General features: G+C 41.9%; 1 long non-coding RNA gene across 1 annotated transcript; it reads right to left on the minus strand.

Moving 5' to 3' along the window:
* Positions 1-2,570: 2,570 nt before the first annotated feature.
* On the minus strand, positions 2,571-19,702 carry LOC125343966. Its single transcript, XR_007209393.1, has 3 exons — positions 19,205-19,702; positions 4,720-4,851; positions 2,571-2,993 (listed from the first exon to the last, which is right to left on the minus strand). It is a non-coding gene; the product is annotated as an uncharacterized LOC125343966 (long non-coding RNA).
* Between the last annotated feature and the right edge of the window lie 1,067 nt (positions 19,703-20,769).

Below are 20,769 nucleotides of genomic sequence, written 5' to 3' on the forward strand. Positions count from 1 at the left end.
CTCTTTGTAATGTCTGCTTGTCTCTTTTCCTTTTCCTCTTTGTAAAGTGTGATTATTTGTCCCTCTGTTTCCTTCTTTTTGATAGTCTGGTTGTCTCTTTTCCTCTTTCTCTTTGTATTGTCTGGTTGTTTGTCCCTCTTCCTTCATTGTGATACAGTCTGCTTGTCTCTTCCATTTTCTCTTCGTAAAGTCTGTGTGTCCCTCTTTTTCTTCTTTGTGATGTCTGAGTGTCCCTCTTTTCCTTTCTCTAGTGATTTTTGGTTGTTCACTACCCTTTTCCTTCTTGTTGGTTAACATTTCACCTTCTAATTTTGGTTTTCTTCGTGTTTTTCTGCTCCTTAGCTCACATTTCTTGTGCATATATACCTTTTCTGCCTCTCTTGGGCTATTCTCTCTCTTTATTCCTCCTTTGGCCATCTTAATGTCTGCTGCTTGTGACTTCCTGTTTCAGCATTTTTGTTTGCTTATGTTTCTTCCTTCTTTGTTTTTCTTTGCTCACCTTTGGGTATTTCATTCTCTTGGTGAATGTGTGTTTTCTTTCCTCTCTCTATTTCATGTAATCTCTTGGATATTTCTTTGGCTAAGTGGCCGTGTGTGTATATCCTCTGTGACACACACGGGGTTTCCTAACCCCTTCCCAATAGGTACAGACAGTCAGCAATCAAAATAAGCACTGGAGAGCTGTTCATCATGCCAGGCCACCCTGTGAGATGATCCAAGACTACAACACTTCAGGACTGGAATTTAACTGATGACCTATGATGGGCAGAAGTTCGAAGGCTTAAATAAAAGAAGACAGAAGACTTGAGACTTGAGGACTCAGAGGGAGGCTTGAGACCTGAGGCCAACAGAGGCCTCAAGCCAAGATACACAGAAGGCTTGGCTGAGCTGAATGAAACACTCGAGTCTTAATTTCGACACAGAAGCCACAGGATAGAGCCTGTTTCTGTGTGGGACATGGAAAGCCTGAGGACCAAGACTTAGGACACAGGCCCAAGACTTGAGACAAACCCAAGGTTGTAGCTTGCAGAGACACAAATAAGACCCATGTCTCAAGCTTTCCTACATGGACAAATGATCTGAAAGAAACATCTCAAGCCTAAAGGCTAGTAGCTGGAGGGCCGAACTCGGGAAAGATAGAAATGCCAAGACCAAGGGGGAAATCTCAAGATGAGAACTCTAAACCCCAACTCTTCTACTCTAGGACATTATCAGTTCTCCCCTTCTAATTCTCTTATTCTCATTTGAGATGTACTTTTTTTATGTTGCTGTTTACCTTAAGTGCATATATCTTTAGACTGGCGATACTATGCACAGGCTGATTTTGAATCAGCTTTTATCCCTTCATTAAAGTTTTAGTGTCTGTAAATTTCCATTTTTCCTGACATCTGCTCCACCTGAGTGAGTCACAAAAACCAACCAATATCTAGCCTGAGTTTTGTTATTCCCCCAGGAGCAAGCCTTCATAGAGATCTGTATTCTCTAGACTCCCTACCTCAGAGGCCCCAGGCTCATGAGAAAGGCTGTTGGGGCAAAAAAAAAGGGCCAGGCTCTAGAAAGAATGTGAAGAGATGTTCCTGGCCAATGAGAAGAATTAGGCAAGACATAAACTGATACGGCACCCTCTGAGAAGCATTAGCCAGCATCACCTTCCTTCTTTGAGTCTGGGTGAGCAGGATTTCTGGGGTTGGGAATTTCTGGTGACCAAACAGCGACTAGACTTGGCCACAGAGTTATCATCTCTGATCTCCCTGCTCATAGTAGTGGTCAAATAATTTGGTAGATTGTTGGGTTTAACATCCACCTCTAGGCTTAAAGATGAGAGAACTTGGGACTAGTTAATAAATGGATTTAATGTTTTTCTTTGTTTTCCCCTCTTTATGAGGTTAGTTGATTTAAATGATTGGTAGTATGGATAAAATCACAAGAGATGAAAGTCAATAAAGTATGCTCAGTAGCATTATAATTAGCCATGCAGAGTGCCTTGTGCAATATACTTTGGGAAGCACTGTGTAAGTATGGAATCAGCTCCAAAATACTTTACACTTTGTAGGCCACATGGTCTCTGTTACATATTCTTGTTTATACATTTTCAAAAGGTGAAAATATTCTTAACTTGTGGATCTGTCCTGCTGCCCATAGATACCAAATTCTGATATAAAAATGCCAGAGAACATGTCTAAATAATATGAATTATGTTCTCTGTGTTTGTCTCTGAGCTGGGCACTAAGGATGCAATGTCTCTTTGTGCTCCTATTCAAGTGACAGGAAAAAAAAGTAATTTTGTGATCCTACTCAAGTGACATGAAGAGAAACAAATGAATGTGCTTTGTAGTAAACCATAAAGCACGAGAAATATTGTGAACTTCCATGCTGATGGATCAGTACTTATTACCCATTACATATGCTCTATGCTATGCACTGTGGATTTTAAAAGCATTAATGTATCGATCACACTGATGAAGTAATAAGAGTGGATAAATTCAATAAAACACATACTGAGCCATATCTCCAACCCTATGCTATGAAAAAAGTTTTTTAAAAGTATCATGAATAACAAAGTGCTTTTAAAAAAAAAGTAGTAGTGAGGGTTCAATAAGAGAAATTTGTATATGTTTTTACTTCTCTGATGATTTGGAAAAAAAATAGTATTCCAGGTAACAGAAAAGAAACATCAAGCTGCTTTTAAAGTATGAAAAACAGAAATACAAGGGATTAAGCTATTATGATCAATGATAATGTGCCACATAACATGCTAGATATTAGAGATACCAAAAGGACTTCAATAATTTTTTTTTTTTACTCCTGGCATATGTCTATAATCCTAGCTACCTACAGGAAATGGAGATTGAGAAGGCTTTCGTTCTAAGCCTTCAAAAAGTTAATGAGATCTCATGTCAACTTACAAGCCAGAGGGGTGATGGTCATGCCTGTGTGTAAAAGCAGAGGTAGGATTGTGGTCTGACGCCAGCCCTGAGCCAAACCATGAGATCCTATATGAGAAATAACTGAAACAAAAAAAGAGGTGGAAGCATGGCTCAAAGAAATGGTAGAATACATACCTAGCAAGCACAAGGCCCTGAATCCAAACCCCAGTCTGCCCCCCCCCCCACCAAAAATTCAGAAAGTAGCACATAGTAAAGTGCTTTGTAAACTAGAGAAAGCACCATGCAGACATTAAGGAGCTGTTGACAAATGAATATTAAAAGCACCTCTCACATACCAGGTATTGTTTTGGGTACATAGAAATCCAAGATAACTTCTATATAATGAGGAAGTTTATGCTCTGTATTTTGGCATAAGGAATGAGATGATGCTTACTTCTTGAAGTTAACACATTACTGGTGAGGTTCAAGTAATATCAGAAAAACACTTGCCCAGGTAACAGAGCAAGGAGAAATAAAGGAGAACATGTTCTCAAACTGTAAATTACTATGTATATAAGTAAAGCTGCCTGTATTCATTGTCTCGAATTTCTCTGCATTGGCTCCTTGAAGCACAATGAGAAGGAGAGCATACAAGCTGCGTGTTGTACATGCCTGCTATCCCACCACTTGGGAAGCTAAAGCAGGAGCAGCAACACTTGAGCCTAAAAATGTGACGCCAACCTGGGCAACATAATGAGACCTCATCTTCAGAGAATTTTTCAAGTTATACTAAGTAAGAAACTAAATACTTATTGATGAATGATTCAATACTGATTGCCTTACATGTGAACCCACTCATCTGGGCACATTAGAAACACAGATTTCTGTGGCCCCAGCTTAGACAATTTAGCCTTTTGTGAATGCTAAATAACTATTAAATCTAACTTGATCTTCTCATTTGGTGCCAAGTGTAAGGTTTATGAAGTTGTATCACACTTAGCACACTATGCAAATAGAGTAAACAACATTAAAGACCGTTGAAACTGAATATAATGTGCAAAGCATTCAATGTCTGATAAGTGTAAGAGTGGGTGGCAGCCATCCGTCATGTTCCAGTGTCCTTGCTAGGCACTGAGATACAAAGCAGAACATAATATGTGACAAATTAATTTATAATTTAAACTGTCCTACACACATAAGCAGTAACTGCAGAATGAACTCCACCCCAGAGATAACAACCTGGGGATATAAAAATTCGTTATTGTTACTATTGTACCTTCAACAGACCTGAGTATGGGTTGATAAAGCCTACAGTCCTACCCACACAGGAATTGTCTGTTGGCTTGAGCAGTGAACACCTCCAATGAGGTTTACCACTGCATACCGTTGGAGAAAATTATTTCTCATTACAAAGTGCTTACAGGAGAAAATGAAGAAATGTGACAACCAGTCCACTTGGCCACTTCTAAGACAAGGAGGAAATGGAGTTCTCTGGGACATTGGGTTAAAGGTTGGCTAAGTGGAGTCCCCTGTCTAGAGCAAGCCTTGCTCCATGGATTAACAGACATGGAAGTTAAAAAAGAAAAGCAAGGTGTGGTGTTTTTTTTCACCCAGTTTCCTAACTGTTGAATGCTGATGATGGAGGTGAGTGAGAACCATCTTAGCCTGGCTTAAAAGTCAGTAAAGGAGTAAAAACAGTGGGCTCAGGTTTGTGTTTTTATGAGGCCCAGAGTTCGATCCCCATTACCACCAAATAAACAAAACCCTTAGAGGTTCCTGGTGGTTTCATATTCTCTAGGCCACAAGGGGGCAGACTTGGAGCATACTAACATAATGAAGCAACTGTGCTTACCTCATGGCAGCTAAGAAGCAGAGATAGGAAGGGTGCAAGGCACCCAAGGACATGGCCCAGATGACCCATTTCCTCCAATTAGCCCCCAGTGCCTCTTAAAATAGCAGGGGTCTAAGCCCTCAACACAGGAGCCTGTGGAGAACATTTACTTTTCAACTCTTAACAAGGCATCTTTGATGTATGCCATACTAGTCCTAAATAAGAACCATACAGACCTAGTGTGGTAGAATATTACTGACCACATCTTTTAGATACATTTCATTTTTTAGAGACAAGTATATGTTATGAAGCTCAGGCTGGCCTTGAATTCATAATCCTCCTGCCTCAGCCTCCTAAGTGCTGGGGTTTCAGCATGCACCACTACTCTAGGCTTATAAAATATCTTTGATTTAATCATGGAGTAAATATATTTGTTCATTATAAGGTATTAGTGCTTGAGGACTTAGTCAAGTAGGTCTGGTTCAGAGGACCCATTGGCTTGCCTTGGATATTATAAAGCTGAAGAAAAAAGGCAAGATTCATTCCACCAAAAATGGAGACATTTCCAATGCTCCAGAGGTCACTTGCTCATTGGCCTACAATGAAAGCCACAAGAAATCTTGAAGGGCTCAAAAGTTTGTCCTTTGATTCATTCATGATTTTCTAATAGTTAAATGGTTTCAGAGGAGAATCAAGATAAAAATTGATTAAAGGTATTTCCTCATTGCCTGACTTAGACCAGAAGGCACTTGAGCATTAAGAAACCATTTTACATATTTGCTGTATTTAGTAAAAATATATTAAATCTGAATAAAGTGCTATTCTTCAATGCTGATGAGAATGAATAAACTTAAAAGACCTAACACTCAAAGCACTTTATCTTAGTAGCTTATGGCAGAAACACAAGAATACATTAATAAGATTCTACAGTTTTCTCTTTAGTTGAAACCACTTAGCAAGAGCTGTCATATGACAGACAGAAGGAGCAAGTAAACAGAGTACCTTCTCTTTGGCATGCTTGTGAGAATTAGCACTTCCTTGTTTTTCATGTATGTAAATATTGCTGGTGATGCTACATGCTAAATGGATCTGTTCCAAAAGACAACCTCATTTAGAGATATGATGAAAAAGCAATAAACTTATGTATAAAACGTCTGCTTATGAATTGGCTCAGACACTACAACACAGGAAGGTTTACTATTTATTAATTCCTTCATCCATTTCATAAATATATTTATGAACCTATTGTATAGAAGATCCTTAGGTTCTCAGTGGACCCCAGAGGCATGGAAAAAAATGCATACATTCCTAGAGTGCTTCTGAAGCTTTCCTTTGAATCAGTTTTGTGGTGATCTTAGTCCCAAATAACACTGTACAGTTGAATTCCTAACTCCTACCATTCTGGCCACTACAATGAGCAGGCTTGAAACTTGGTCCTTAAGTTGCTGGAACTCTGAATAACTGACACTTCATTTTCCTAGCCCTTGCCTCATTTTACCCATGATTATGACCACTGTTGGGCAGGAAGGATGACAGCCAACGAATTCCCCAACCCCAGTCTCATCAGCCCCAGCTGTGGATAACCACCTATACTTGAGCCACAGCTGTTTTCTGAAGTGCATTCACAAACCTTCACCCTGTAAGACTCACACGTATACACCGTGTGAGGAGATCTCAGACAGTACAGAGTGAGGCAGAGGCAGACATAATTTCACTTGGAATAGCCGCTCAATTTATACCATAGAAAGGTTCACCTGTCAAAATCTACTGAAGAAGTGGCAGTGGAGGGCACAAAACCACATTCTTTACCATGCTTGCTTAAAATTTAAGAATAATAAAATTGGAAATAATTGGCAAAAATGAGGAAAAAACCACCAAAATTAAAACAAAACAGAAAAAACACAAAGAAACAAGCAAAATGCCTTGTAAATATGGAGCTGACAGGGCTTCAACCTTTTCCACTTTTATTCACTCGCAGAGGGTGGGCCAGGAGGAGAGTGAAGGAAAAGGTTCAGCCTGTCTCTCTAAGGCTGGCTTGCCTGGACTCCCTTGTTTTTAACCAAATTACTGGCTTCAGGCCTAACTTGGGATTGCTTTAAGTTTAATGCAGTTCCGATAACCAATCATGGCTGAGATGTGGTGTTGATTTAAGTTTTCTAAGGAATAAGTATTGGAATGGCTATCAACTAAACCATGGGTTAGGTACGAATGAAATTTGTTAACTGAACCGATGTAACCTATATGATAAGGAATGCTCCAGTCACAATATGTGGCAGTAAAAGATCTCATTTGTTGTAGTTTATACATCAAGCATCTGAACAACAATTTGGCAAGCCAATAGCGATCTCCTATTATAAATGGAGAAGGAAATTTTTTAAAAATGGCAAAGTAATGGTGGAGGGTGCAAGGTTGAAGCCGACGTGGGGACATTTTCTACTTTTAACTATGTGTATTTTTAAGTAGGCTCCAGCTTAAGTATTAATAATGTGTGGCTGGACTCAATAGCACCCCTTCATTCAGGTAGGGGTAGGGATGCTCTACTGGAAAGTAGGAAGGAGAATAACTACAAAGCCTTCCTTTCACAGTTTCTGCCATCGCCACCATTACTGGTTGAACAAGAATCTGAGAACATTCTATCAGCATCTGCTTTGTTCCCAGTAAACAGATCTGCTTTTAAAGGAAATGGCTTCATCTCCATCTACGGCAAAAAGGAATCTTGGCCAAAATGCTAAAAGGAATGGAAGACAAATGTGAACTGATGTGAAATGCAGACTGCTGGATTTGGGGTGTCTTAAAAACTGAAAAGCCTTGTTCAACTAGGATGATCACCATACAGAGTCATTTGCATGTCACTAGTGAGGCACACTGGGAACTTTGTTAAATAAAATGTTCTGTTTTGGAAAGTTTGCATTTCTATGTGGTAAATTCTACTCCAGCCTCTTTCTCAGCACTATTTAATTTAGGATTTTTTCCTTCTTTCTTTCCTTTCCTTTCCTCCCTCTCTCTTTCTCTGTTAAATACTTTTAAATCATCCTGCTTGGAAGGATGATCTGAGATCTGATTTCTTGTAGTTTCACTTGCTATGGTAAAAGATCCCAAGAACACAGCCCAACCAAAACAATGTGATAGGCCCCATATTACTTAGGTCAAGAATTGTATAAGAGTAAGCCTAAGTAAACAAGGTTGTGGGAATGGGGAAGCTTGCCTGAGGGACAAACAGTAAGCGATTCAAGAAACCCTGTCCTAGAGCAGGAATCTTTGGTGTTTCTAGAATTCTGAATGACTACACACCCAAAGAGTAGATTGGTGACTTTGTAGACCTACAAACCAGCAGCTTTTTACAGAAAATGAGTTTTCACGACTTTGTTGGAAAGAGGCAGCTTGCTTCCAGAGAAAAGCCTGAAGCAACCACTGGCCAGGTAATAATTCAGTACACATACCTTTTTTTTTTTTTCCCCCAGTCCTGGGGCATGGATTCAGGGCCAGGGCACTGTTCCTGGCTTCTTTTTGCTCATGGCTAGCACTCTACCACTTGAGCCACAGTGCCACTTCTGGCTTTTTCTGTTTATGTGGTACTGAGGAATGGGGCCCAGGGCTTCATGCATGCTAGGCATGCTACCACTAAACCACATTCCCAGCCTGAGTACACATACTTTTAAAACATACCTGAATGGGGCTGGGAATATGGCCTAGCGGCAAGAGTGCTTGCCTCGTATACATGAGGCCCTGGGTTCGATTCCTCAGCACCACATATACAGAAAATGGCCAGAAGTGGCGCTGTGGCTCAAGTGGCAGAGTGCTAGCCTTGAGAAAAAAAGAAGCCAGGGACAGTGCTCAGGCCCTCAGTTCACGGCCTAGGACTGGCCAAAAAAAAAAAACAAAAAAAAAACATACCTGAAGAACTCCTGGCATACATGTTACAAGAAAATCTCTTCATAAGTGAGAAATGTCTGAGGTGATAAAATTGACAGTACCCTGAGGTGTTGCCTCTGAGCTGGGGTGCTCTTAGGTAGCCTTTACTGTTTACTTCCACTCCCCTGCAAGTCTTATATATGAGACAGGAAAATCCATGTAGAGCAATGGGCATAAGTGAAGAGAGTCCTTCCTAAAGTTATTCTTTAGTGTTATAAAGGACCTGACTAGTGGTTCTCATTGCCTAGTCCTGTATGTTTGTTGAGTACTTAGAATGTAGCAAGTCCAAATAGAGATGCATTCTAAGTATACCAAACGTATGGTACTGAACTGACAAGAGAAAGACAGCGTAATACTCTAAGGTTCGCTGGAAAAGAAACCCACCACATGGTTGAGGAGAAAGGGCTTTATTGGGGGCAGAGCAAACTGCCAGCCCACCCAAATAGAGGGAGGCATGGGGAGACAAAGGGGGAGGGAGAAAAGAAAAACAGCAAAAGAAAATAAAGGGGGGGGGACGACTCAGGTTGAGCCAGATTATAGAGGGAAAGGAGGATTGTAGAGGGAAAGGCAGAGATATGGCCAGGTGAATTGGATGTGACCTCAGGGACGGAGAAGGTAACTGCCTACAGGTGTGCCAATTACCTAGGTAACACAGGTACTGGGCATAAACTTAAACAGGCAGGGGGCATCTGCATGGAGCACTCCTGGGGGTAGACCTTACAAAGTAGAGGGGGAAACTGGCTCTGGTGCTCATGCCTGTAATCCTAACTACTCTAGAGGCTGAGATCTAAGGAACATGGGTCAAAGCCAGCCTGGGCAGAAAAGTCCATGAGACTCTTATCTCCAGTAAACTCAGAAAAAGCTGTAAGTGGTGCTGTGGCTCAAGGGGTAGAGTGCGAGCCTTGAGCACAAAGAGGCTCAGGGACAATGCCTAGACACTAAATTCAAGCCCCATGACTGGCAGAAAAAAGGGGGCGGGGAGTGGTAGAGCATTAGCCATGAGCACAAAAGCTCTGGGACAGTGCCCAGGCCCTGAGTTCAAGCCCCATGACCAACAAGAAGAAAAAAAGTAGGCCGGGAGGAAACAGTTGCATTTGAGCAGCACTGCTAGTGCTTAACTACCTAGAGAAGACTTATCACTTTGGGAACTCAGTGGTTAAGACAGAAAGGTCTTAAAGTGGACTTAGTAGGTAAAATGGAAAAAAGAACTACTCTCTTTTTTTCAAAGAAAGAAGCATGCATGTTCTAATACCAAAGAGTAGGTAGAGTAGGTTGTTAGGGATGATCTTTGAGTGGACTCTAATAATATTTTTCAAAGAAACATATACTCCCCACCCCATGCCTCTTCCTTGCAGGTATTATTAATAACAAATGATTCTGAAAATATTCAGGTAGCCCAACCACAGTATGAAAATGGAAGAGTTGAAATAGAATGAAGTAGCAATGAACTATGTGGCCCTCCCTCACCCCCCAATTCCCAGGGATATTTGACAATATTGATGCTGGATGTTAAGCTACTCAGGAGGCTAAGATTTGAGGATCACAGTTTGAAGCCAGAAAACTGGAAGTGGGGATGTGGCTCAAAGTGGAAGAGTGCTAGTCTTGATCAAGAAAGCTCAGAGACATCACCCAGGCACTGAGTTCAAGCCCCATGACGGACAAGATAAGAGGAAGGAAGGAAGGAAGGAAGGAAGGAAGGAAGGAAGGAAGGAAGGAAGGAAGGAAGGAAGGAAGGAAGGAAGGAAGGAAGGAAGGAAGGAAGGAAGGAAGGAAGGAAGGAAGGAAGGAAGGAAGGAAGGAAGGAAGGAAGGAAGGAAGGAAGGAAGGAAGGAAGGAAGGAAGGAAGGAAGGAAGGAAGGAAGGGAAATGAAGAAAGGAAGGAAGAAAGAAAGAGAAAAAAGAGAAAGGAAGAAAGAACAAAAGAAAAGCTACTGTTACTACATAGATAATTCTGTTGGCATTAAGTGGTTCTACTCTCACTGCAGTTAAATTCCACAGACCACCGCTGTAGGGCAGTATTAGCTGCGTAATTTCCATTACAATAGCATATATAAATGCACATAATAAAGATGGGATGCCTTGGAAGCCTGCAGGAAATGACTAGCTCAATGGCCCAGCCTAAAAGTAACTGAGCCTGATTCCTATACTAGTACTTTCCTCAGCAACTGTCCTTATAGTTTCTTTTATAAGGAAGAGGTAAGTAAGCTCGTGTAAAAAAAGTTTGGATTGTAAGCAGTTTCTAGTTAGAATCTCCACTTAATCCTGAGGTGGGGTAACTGCTCAAATAGTTCTAGTCTTGCCAACAGACCATAGAGAGAATAATGTCTCAGCTGGGTGCTGATGGCTCACATCTACAATCCTAGCTGCTCAGGAGGCTAAGATGGGGTTCAAAGCCAGCCCAGGTAAGAAAGTCCTTGAGACTCTTGTCTCCAATTAACTACCAAAAAACTAGAAGTAGAGCTATGGCTCCAAGTAGTAGAGTACACTAGCCTTGAGTTCAAGCCCGATGACCAACATTAAAAAAAAAAAAAAGATGTCTCACCCAAAGTCAATTTCTTTCGTGCCAATAGTGGGGAAAGAGAAAGGAGCCAATGAAAAATGGAAAAGCCTCTTCTGGCACCAGGTTAGCAAGAAGGGATAGCTACATATTGCAATCAAGTGTTTGCTTTGATAATCATTTAACATTTTTTGGAAAATAAGAACTAGCAGTCGTGTGCTTCTAATAGCAAATCTATATCAAGGCAGTGAGGGGACTTCATAATAACATAATGAACCCAAAACATTTTTTTTTTTTTTTTTTTTGGCCAGTCCTGGGCCTTGGACTCAGGGCCTGAGCACTGTCCCTGGCTTCTTCCCGCTCAAGGCTAGCACTCTGCCACTTGAGCCACAGCGCCACTTCTGGCCGTTTTCTGTATATGTGGTGCTGGGGAATCGAACCTAGGGCCTCGTGTATCCGAGGCAGGCACTCTTGCCACTAGGCTATATCCCCAGCCCCCCAAAACATTTTTGTCACTAGAGAACAAAGCAACACAAACACAGGACATGCTATTTGAGCATATGCCTAATGTAGAAATAGTGACCTATCACCAACAGGCTAAAAGCAGACTTGTAAGCAGCCAGGATCATTATGCAAATTTTTATTTACATAAAAATGTATGTCCTGAAGACCTCACAGTAAAATGCATACTTTAATAGCTTAGTCAGCCTGGCTCACACCTGTAATCTTAGCTAATAAGGAGGCTGAGATCTGAGGATCATGGTTTGAAGCCAGCATGGGCAGAAATGTCCCTATGAGACTCTAATGTTTTTACTGTTATTTTGTACCAGTACTAGGGCTTGAACTCAGGGTCTGGACATTGTCCATTCCCTTTTTTTTTTTTCCTTTTGCCAGTCCTAGGCCTTGAACTCAGGGCCTGAGCACTGTCCCTGGCTTCTTTTTGCTCAAGGCTAGCACTCTGCCACTTGAGCCACAGTGCCACTTCTGGCCATTTTCTATATATGTGGTGCTGAGGAATCGAACCCAGGGCTTCATGTATATGAGGCAAGCACTCTTGCCACTAGGCCATATTCCCAGCCCCCTATGAGACTCTTTTCTCCAATTAACCACTCAAAAACCAGAAGTGGTGCTGTGGCTCAAAGTGGTAAAGCTAGCCTTGGGCAAAAGAACTCAGGGACAGCACCTACACCCCTACTTCAAGCCCCACACCAGACCCCCCCCAAAAAAAATCACAACCTGTCATGATAACTAAAATTTGAACCATGAAATGTCATGCATTCTTAAACTGCAAAGACAATCTGAGTTTTTATTACTTATATGAACATTGACCACTTTATTATGAAATAATCATTTATTATTATGTGCATTTACATGTAATGCTGTGGGATATAAATGTATGTTTTTATATATTTACTACTTTAAAGGAGATTTTCTAGACTATTAATTCCATGAAGACTTCAATAGATGGCTCTATTTACATTTATTGACACACAGTAGATAGATGTTGTATGAAGAGAAAAAAAAGATCCTTGCTGGGCACTGGTGGCTCATGCCTATAATCCTAGCTAGTCTGGAAGCTGTGATCTGACGCTGGTGTCTCAAAGCCAGCTTAAGCAGGAAATTGTGACTCTTATCTCTAATTAACCACCAAAAAAAAGCCAGAAGCAGAGGTATGGCTCAAGTGGTAGAGACCTAGCCTTGAGCATTAAAAGCTAAGGGACAGCACCCAGGCTGAATTTAAGCCCCAGTAAGTCTCAGTCTCTCTCTCTCTCTCTCTCTCTCTCTCTCTCTCTCTCTCTCTCTCTCTCTCTCTCTCTCTCTCTCTCTCTCCACCACCACCACCACCACCAAAAAACCCCCACACCACCACCACCAAAAAAAACACAACCACAGAAAACACACCCAAACGACCTCCCTCCCCCACCCACCAACCCCTGCGGCGCCCCCCCCCTTCAGGAATGCCAATAACAGGATATGGAAACAAGTCTATGGCCTTGTATTTTCAGAAATGTAGTTAAGCAAAAAACCTCATTATTTTATCAAACCCGGAACTCATCAAGATAGCAAGAAACTGCAAAGCCAAATGCAAATTTTGCACTGCCAATCACAAGTAAATTCACACACTACATGCAAACGGTCATAGTCCTTACATTCTTTCCCACACAGAAACTTCAGCCATACTTTCCATTGATTATTATTTGGTGGCCTTGGGACACCAAATAATAGTTAAAGGACTCTACCTTCAAGGAGAAAGTGGCCAGGTGCCAGTAGCTTACATCCGTAATCCTAGCTACTCAGGAAGCTGAGATTGAGGATCATGGTTCAAAGCCAGCCCAGGTAGGAAAGTCCTTGTGACTCTCATCTCCAATTAACCTAAAAAGAAACTGGAAGTGATACTGTGACTCAAAGAGATAGAGCACTAGCCTTGAGCAAAAGAGCTCAGGGAAAGTGCCCAGGCCCTGAGTTCAAGTCCCACAACTAACCACCACCACCACCACCACAAGAACAACAACAAAAAAAAACCGGATAAAGTGTCCTTCACATTCCCATTAAGTGACTTCTCCTAAAAGGCAGTGCCTAATTATCTTTTTTTTTTTTTTAATCAGTGCTGGGGATAAAACCCAGGGCCTCACTGAAGCTAGGCTTAATGCTATACCACTGAGTTACATCCCTAGACTAATATACACACCATCCCCCTTATTTGTTTGTTTATTTATTTTTGTCAGTCTTGGGGCTTGTACTTGGGGCCTGCATGGGGTCCCCCTCAGCCCTTTATTTACTCAAGGCTCTATCACTTTGGGCCACAGAGCCACTTGTGATTTTCTGGTGGTTAACTGGAGGTAAGAGTCTCAGATTTTGTGGCCTGGGCTGGTTTTGAACCATAATCCTCAGATCTCTGTCTCCTGAGTAGCTAGGACTATAGGCATGAGACACCAGTGCCCAATTCAACTGCCTAATATTTAAAGCAATATCCCAAAATGTCACGGTCCAATACAGAAGCCACTAACTATATATGTCTATTGTGCCCTTAAAATGTGGCTTAAAGGGCTGGGAATATGGCTTAGTGGTAGAGTTCTTGCCTCACATACATGAAGCCCTGGGTTCAATTCCTCAGCACCACATATGTAGAAAAGGCCAAAAGGGGCGCTGTGGCTCAAGTGGCAGAGTGCTAGCATTGAGCAAAAAGGAAGCCAGGGGCAGTACTCAGGCTCTGAGTTCAAGCCCGAGCACTGGAAAAAAAAAAAGGCTTAAAGTTGAAATTGAGATGCACTTTATAAAGGTAACAGATACTGAATTTATGAAAATGTAATTGTCAAACTGGGAATGTGGCTTAGTAGTAGAGTGCTTGCCTAGTATGAATGAAACCCTGGATTTGAGTCCTCATAAATAAAAAAAAGCCAGAAGTGGCACTGTGGTTCAAGAGGTAGAGTGCTAGCCTTGAGCAAAAGAAGCTCAAGGATAAGGCCCAGGCCCTGAGTTCAAGCCAAGACTGGCAAAAAATAAACAAGTAAAACATAGTTGTTATATAGTATTGTTTGCTTATATTGATTTAGTATATATTATTAAAATATTAGAAGAAACAAAACATTACTTGGAAACTGGCTCTTGACTTATTTTTATACACTGCATAAGCTAACAATGGTTAATCTAGTTCTAAATTCTTTTTCTCATAAGGTAATCTTCATTAACTTAGTTACTTTTTCTTTCTTTTTTTTTTGGGGGGGGGGCAGTCCTGGGCCTTGGACTCAGGGCCTGAGCACTGTCCCTGGCTTCCTTTTTTTTTTAATTATTATTTTTTTTTATTAATTGAACATAAATTTTTTTACAAGGTGTTGTGCAAAGAGGGTGCAGTTACATAGTAGGGCAGTGTGTACATTTCTTGTGATATCTTACAACCAGTTTTTCCATCCCTTGTCTAGGTCAGGTAGACACATATGCAATATACAAGGTATCAAGAACATATACAGTGTTCACAGACTTGGTCTCTACTGTCTCTCCGTCTCCCTTTGTTAACAGTCATATATCAGGGAGATCATGCCCCTTTGTTTTCTGTGTTCTAGGCTTGTCTCACTCAACATTATTTGTTCGAGTTCTGACCATTTCCCTGCGAATAACAATATTTCACCATTCCTAATCGCTATGTAGTATTCCATTGTGTATAAGTACCATATTTTTTGGATCCATTCGTCTGTGGAGGGGCATCTGGGTTGTTTCCATATTTTGGCTATTGTGAATTGTGCCTGGCTTCCTTTTTGCTCAAGGCTAGCACTCTGCCACTTGAGCCACAGCGCCACTTCTGGCCGTTTTCTGTATATGTGGTGCTGGGGAATCGAACCCAGGGCCTCATGTATACGAGGCAAGCTCTCTTGCCACCAGGCCATATCCCCAGCCCCAACTTAGTTACTTTTTATCCAACATTAGTGGTTTGCTAAAAAAATTTTGCAAAATAAAAAAATCTACTTGTGGTTAAAATATAGTTGCCCAGATAGACATGCATGCATAAACATATATACACATAGAAATATATCTACTATATACATATATCTGTATATATGGATATATGCCACCTTCATTTTCATCACCTTCAATCATAACAGAATGCCCTCAGTAATTTGTGTGGGTGTGTGCACATGCACCAGTACTAGGATTTGAATTCAGGGCCTCAAGCTCTGAGCATGGCTTTTTTGTTCAAGACAGATAGATGCTCTACCACTTGAGCCACAGCTCCACTTCTGGCTTTTTTATTTCTAAAAATTTCCCCAACATTGTTAGAACAAAAACTTAGGGCTAGGAATATGGCTTAGTGGTAGACTGCTTGCCTCGCGTACCTGAAGCCCTGGGTTCCATTCCTCAGCACCACATATATAGAAAAAGCCAGAAGTGGCGTTGTGGCTCAAATGGCAGAGTGCTAGCCTTGAGGAAAAAGAAGACAGAGACAATGCTCAGGCCCCGAGTCCAAGCCCCAGGACTGGCAAAAAAAAAAAAAAAAGAAGAAGAAAAGTTTGTATCTTACCAAATTTCAGTTTCCACAAACAAAATTTATTGGCAAACAACCCTAGTCAATAGCACATGGCTGGTTTTGTGTTAAAACAGTATAGCTGGATAATTGTGACAGAGCACATGTGGACTGCAAAGCCTGTAACTAGTCATTCTCAACCCAGGGCAACTTTTCCCCAGAAGACATTTAGCAATTGCAGGGAAAATTTCTTTGAAGTCAAGGATGTTTCTAAACACTTTACAACACACAGACTTACAGAGTAGGCCTACTCTAGCTCTTTTCAGAAAAAAGTTTTCCAGCCCATGGTCAAAAACTCATTCTAGCCCGCTGCCAGGAGGCTGACATCTGAAGATTGTAGTTTGAAGCCACCCTGGGCAAGAAAGTCCATTAGACACTTTACCTCCAATTAAGCACAAAAAAGCTGGAATTAGACCTATGGTTCAAGTGGGAAAGCTCAGAGACAGTGCTCAGGCTGTAAGTTCAAGCCCCAGGACCAGGAAAAAAAGTATATGTTAATATGAATAAATATCTGTATTGATATACACATACATAAGTAGGACTATTAAGTAGTATATATCTTTCGCCTCCAGATTGGAAGCTCAGGGAGCTCTAAGTAAATACTGGCTTTTGGCTTAATCACTATGCATACTCCACACATTCTCTCTGCATACCTTTCCATTGTTTAAAAAAATACTTTCCCTTTTCTCTTTCATCCCATAGAAGAGATGCTGAAAAAAGTTCTTTCAGGATTTCCTGTGTTTTGCACCACTATTTCTTTCCTAAATTTTTCAACTCTGTTGAAAATGTTTTGATTAAAGAATGGACTCCCTATACTCAGGGAAAGCAGCTTACTAGGTGCTGTCGACGTATTTTTTTCCACTGTGTTCACTTCCTTTTAATTGTTATTATTATTATTTTCTTTTGCCAGTCCTGGGGCTTGGACTTGGGGCCTGAGCACTGTCCCTGGCTTCTTTTTGCTCAAAGCTAGCAGTCTACCACTTGAGCCACAGCGCCACTTCTGGCTTTTTCGCTATATGTGGTGCTGAGGAATAGAACCCAGGGCTTCATGTATGCAATGCAAGCACTCTACCACTAGGCCATATTCCCAGCTCCCTTTTAATTATTTTAATAGATATGTTCCACTTACAAAGGTACATCCTGTTGTTGAAAACAGGGAATATTTGATAAACGAATTTAAAAAATCGATGCCTCCCATAATTCCATCAGCCAGAGACACAGAAGTATTTTAGCAGATTTTTACATACTTTTGAAACTCCTGCTTCTCTCTCTTGATTTCTGTGATAGCTTTCCAGTGGTTTACCTTCAACCTTCCTGGGCTTTTACTGGAAGGATTTACCACTATATTTCTAGCCAAAAGTATGTTGATAACAGAAGCTTTATCTTTACCATAACAGAATTAAAGAAATAGTTTCTTATACTATAATAAAAGGGATAAATATGAGGAACAAAGAACTGGTCAAAATGTAGGGACACAAAGCAACATTCCTTCAAAACCACTTGTACACGATTACATATTTTCCAAATTCAGTCAAGGAGGAGTTGAGGCCATATTCTGCCTAGATGCCAGAACTTTGACTATACTTTGCATTCTACTATTTACACTATGTTTTATGGGGCTTTGAAAACAGCCTCCAGCAAGCTGAGCTCACCTGGCTCACCCCATAATCCTAGCTACTCAGGAGGGTTGAGGAGTTTGAAGTCAGCTGTGACTCTTATCTCCAATTAACCGCCCGAAAACTGGACATGGCACTAAGGCTCAAAATGGTACAGCACTAGCCTTGAGCAGGGACAGTGCCTAGGTCTTTAGTTCAAGTCATATGACAAACAAAAAATAAAAACCCGTCCAACAGGTTACTTACTTTTTAGGTAGTGCCTGCCTGTGGTTGCTGATCCACAAGGGGTCTAACAATTGCAGCGAACGCCATTTTAAGATACTCAGATACCTTCTCCATTTTGTTTGTGTGGGTCTAGACTTTTTTTTAAAAGCATTCTGCATTAAGGACAAAGCTAAAATAATCAGGTGTGATTTTTTTCACTCGCTAGTTTGCTGTGATAGACTGTATAACTTCTGGTTGCCTCACATCTCTCACTAGGTAATAATAGATTCATTGTGTTCTCTTCAGAATTCGTATGTTAAACCCCTCACCCAAAGATGAATGTATTTATCAAGAATACAAAACGGAGTGCAAGATGGTGGCTCAGGCGTGGCATCCTGGCTGCTCGTGGGGCTGAAATTTGAGGATGGCGATTTGAAGCCAGCCCGGGCAGGAAAGTCCATGAGCCTGGTCCCTACAATTCACTTCCAGGCAACCGGAAGTGGCGCTGCGGCTCCAAGCGCTAGTTTTAGGGGGAAAGAGCTGGGCACCAGCGCGCCCTGAGCCCCCACGACCAACGCAATAAAGACGTATATAAATCAAGAATCTTAAAAACAAAAGTTCAATTTAAAAAATACAAATAAGCGTTCCCCAGGTGGGCTCACTCCGGAGCTGGAGACAGCGTTCCGGTGTGTGCGGGTGATATCTAGAAACAGGAGCCACCAGCATCTGCCCGGGTGCGCGTGGAAGTAGTAAGTCCCATAGGAAGCTCTTAAACATGGCGCCCACGCGTGCCCCGCGGCCAGTGCAGCTGGTGCGGGTTCCCCAAGCTAGGGCGGGAAAGTGAAAAAAAGGAGGGAGCGCAGTGAATGCTCATCCCCGTGGACGTGAGTGGGACTCCCACGAGAAGAGGAGCGGGGGTCCAAAGCAGTGATCATGCGTGGGAATGTCCCGTAGAAACCAGGGCGCCCGCAAGTTTGGAAGGCTGGGCGGCGACCGAAGGGCGAATGCAGCGACCGACCGACCGCATGTTCCCCTGGGATTGCAACTCCCTGGTGGGATTTGGGGCGATCGGGGAGCAAACAACCCACACCCGGTGCCCCACGGGAAGTGCGAGGAGCACCGTAAGCGCCCATCCGCGCTGGGTGAGCAAATTCGTGGCGGATCGCGGCGACGGCGGGGCGCGGCGGGCGGTGCCGCAAGAGAAAGGGAAGCCCAACGATCGCGTGCTTGCGCGGGAAGGAGGGCGACGAGTTCGCTTACCGGGGCTTCCGAGGCGAATCACGGGGAGTGGGGATCCGATGGGGCGCCACGGGAGATGCGTGGAGGTCCCTGGGAAGTCGTGGCAGGGACGGATGCACCAGAAAGTGCCTGGAACTCGGCAACCGCGTGGTGCGCGCGCGGGAAAGGCAGGCAGAGAGCTCTCCGTTTTCATGGCGAACAGCGCAGGTACTACTGGGAGCTCGCTCGACTGCTCGTCTCGGTCGCCTCCTCTTTTGTGCCTGCATTGTGGGTGTCAATTTCCGCTGCCACCCACCACCTCAGTTTGCTCCGCGGCAGCCTCTGTCACCGCCCAGGTTTTGGAAGAGAGCCGGGATTGATGAAGCGGCAGCAATTACTTCTTACTTGATTCCGATAGTTTTTTACAGACCGAGAATTAATTTGCTAATGAAGCGCTTGATTCACAATAGATACCGGATCTCAAGAAAAGGATTACAGCCAGTATTAAAATATAGGGAACATAACAGTCTCATTATAAATTTGTCGTGAGCAAAATTCTTTACTAGTGCAGGATATAAATATCAGTAATGGAAAACGGGGGGGGGAGGGGAGGAATGTAGTATTGCCTGGAGCACGTGAAAGAAATCTAAATGCCAAAAAAAAAAAAAAAAAAGCAGCTTCTTAAAAATGGCAAAAGAACTAAATCTTTTTTTCACATAATAAAAAAAGGGCTGAAGCTAAGCTGGAATTGAGAAAGAAACAATTTCTATTCTTAGTACCATGGGTGAACTTTAACACATATTAGAAAATAAGTAACAATAATGACAATATTAATAAACTTTTGGAGGCACAAGCAGCTTAAGAAAAAGGTTGTGGAGGATTCTAAGCTAAATGCTTCCTATTTCTAAGAATATTGTGTGTGTAGAATTTATGCTCTTGAGGTAAAGTTTTGGCAGTTTTGCTTCCAAATGTCAGATGAAGTAACTTAAGAGTATAATTTGCCTTTATTGAAATGCATATTTCTTTTTTAAAAGATACAAAGCAGCATTCAAAAATGTAAATGAGATGTCCCCAGGTTCCATCAGCATGCTTAGTAATATTCTAATATTGATTGCCTTACAAATTAAGTTGAATATAGGTGGCATCTATAGGATGTGTGTAAGAAAAGGAATGTTTCTAGTTATTCCTACCACTTTTTTCTTAAAATGTGCTACTCCTGGGTGCTGTTTCTGAGCTCTTTTGCCCACAGCTTCCCTCTAGTACTTGAGTCAAATATCCACTTTGGCTTTTTTGTAGTTAATTGGAGGTAAGTCTCATGCACTTTTCCTGCTGGCTTTAAATCACCATCTTCACCCCCACTGAGTAGGGTTACAAGCATGAGCCACCAGTGCCTGCTTTTTTTTTTTTAATTATTTATTTACTTAGGTCAGTCTTGGGGCTTGAACTCAGGGCACTGTCTCTGAGCTTCTCTTGCTCAAGGCTAAACATTCTACCACTTGAGCCACAGCACCACTTCAAGCTTTTTCTGTTTATCTGGCACTGAGGAATTGAATCCAGGGCTTCATGAATGCTAGGCAAACGTTCTACCACTAAGCCACATTCCTAGC

This window comes from Perognathus longimembris, chromosome 28, assembly GCF_023159225.1.
Source record: "Perognathus longimembris pacificus isolate PPM17 chromosome 28, ASM2315922v1, whole genome shotgun sequence".
Lineage (NCBI taxonomy): Eukaryota > Metazoa > Chordata > Mammalia > Rodentia > Heteromyidae > Perognathus > Perognathus longimembris.